The sequence below is a fragment of the Solanum lycopersicum genome, chromosome 7 (assembly GCF_036512215.1).
Source record: "Solanum lycopersicum chromosome 7, SLM_r2.1".
NCBI classification, from domain to species: domain Eukaryota; kingdom Viridiplantae; phylum Streptophyta; class Magnoliopsida; order Solanales; family Solanaceae; genus Solanum; species Solanum lycopersicum.
Window position 1 is genome coordinate 40996777 of NC_090806.1, and position 2198 is coordinate 40998974.

Here is a 2198-nt window from a genome sequence, read left to right on the forward strand (position 1 = left end):
TGCATAAGTGACTTGAAGTCATTTGGAATTCAAACGTCAAGGGAAGACCAAGATGTTCGACGACATGACACCTAAGAGACCTTATGTGTGTTTCATGAGCTTATAAGGTCATTATATGTTTTGTAATTGTGTTTATAGTCAATATGGTAAGTTTCAATGATGTTTAGCGGTAAAACGTGCAAGACGTTCTAAAGTAAGCCCTTGAGACATGCACGTGTGTTTCTTAAGCGTACCTTGCATATTTGAAGGTGTTGCGTGTAATTTTTTGGGTGAAAATTATGTGGAAGGTCCTTGATGTTAAGGTATAAAATTCCGTTGGAAAATACCGGATACGACTCCCTAATGGACCCACAAAGTACCTCAATAACTACCCAAAATATGTTAAAATACTACCTTAGAAGTGTCAATCGACTGAACAAAATTACACCTCTTCATTACACAAACAACCCATCGATGTTGAAGTGTCGATGAAAATTAAGCTAGTAAAGGCTTAAGTCTGTTGTCAAGACACATGACCATAGGACGTCCTGTAGTAGGGTCCGTAGATGGACATACTAGGCGTTGTTTGTTCCTGTTGATGCTTGCCTACAACTGCATGTCACACCCGAATTCTGGAATCCAAATGCAACCGGCGTCATTAACCTCTCAGAGGTTACAAAGAAGCCTCTTCTTAGTTTTCATCACAATCATATGGTTATATTTGTGGAATATTAAAAACGTTTTAATTCTTAATGAAGTGTACATAGAATTCATATGATAATGCATAAGAGTGATATAATAATAAGATCAACTAAAGCAACAATCTATTTAACATTAAAAAATTGAAATAGAAAATAATAATAATAATAATAATAGTTTGCCAAACGACCATAATACAAAAGCTTAGAAAAACTATTTGAAAGAAAACACAAGGGAAAAAATCAACTAGATATGTCAATTGTAGTAAAGTAGAATAAGAATACTTGGACTCAAGAGGACCTACCAAATGAATGAAGATCGCTAATCCACACTACATCGTCGAATCTTCAATCCTCTCAGAAGAATCAAGAAATGATTTCGCGACCTTACAATAATGTTATATCTTCTATTCTTGTTAAATTGACATAAGTCTTTATAAGAAAATTTTTACTAAGCCCATTATGTAGTCGTTTGCATAGCATAAGGATATCAGGGTATTGATTAGCCATTACATTTTGCTCACCCTTTTGTGGCATAATATAAGAAGTCATTATAAGTCAATCTTTATTTGCTATATCCACAACTTGTTAAAACATCATTCTCATAAAAAACAGATCATTGATATTCTTAAGCTCTTACTTTATTAGTTCACTTTGAACTTGCTTTTCTACTTCTTCAATTTTTTGTTCATTGTGAACATACTACTTTAATTATTTCTTACTTTCTTTAAAGAATTCTTTTTCATTAACATAAGTACATCATGCGAGCATACATGAAATCCAGTGTCTCCCCCAAACCGAAAAGGGGTGATTCACATGTTAAGGTGAACGAAATTTAGTGTCTACCACACTCCGAAAAGGGGGGTTAACCGGCTAAACTTCAATAAAGCCAATGTCTTCGCCACACTTTAATGGAGGGGTTCACGGCTGAAGTGAACCAAATATTTCGTGAGCTATAACCGACATACATCATAATATTTAAAAAAGAAATTCGTTGTCTTCCCCACACCAAAAAGATATGGAATCACCGGCCAAAGTGAAACAAAACTGATAGCATTCTTTTGCAGAGGTTTCCACCCGCTAGTACCCCTATGCTGGCAAACATAGTTCGAAGACTAGGAGACATACGAAGACTAGTTGTTCCCCTCGGTGGTAGCCTCTTCTCATGACACTTACATGTGTTAGCACAAGCTCATTTATAGACTATTGCTGCTAAGATCATATTTACTTTACTTTCTTATTTCTTAGAGTCTGACTGAAACATTATTGAAGCTTGTTTCTAGTTATGTGATTTACATAACTCTATGAATGACTGGTCGTCCCATTCTTTTCTTGATGAATATGAGCTTAGATATTACATTATCATCATCATGGGAGTGAGACTTGTATCATGGAGTCTAGCACCCTTTTTCGTGAGTATTTTTGACTTAATAGAGTAAGTGTAATTGAGACTATTCTAACTTCTTTTAACACTCTACATTAAGTCAATTTCATAACTTAAAATTTTAGTTACTTCTGTAC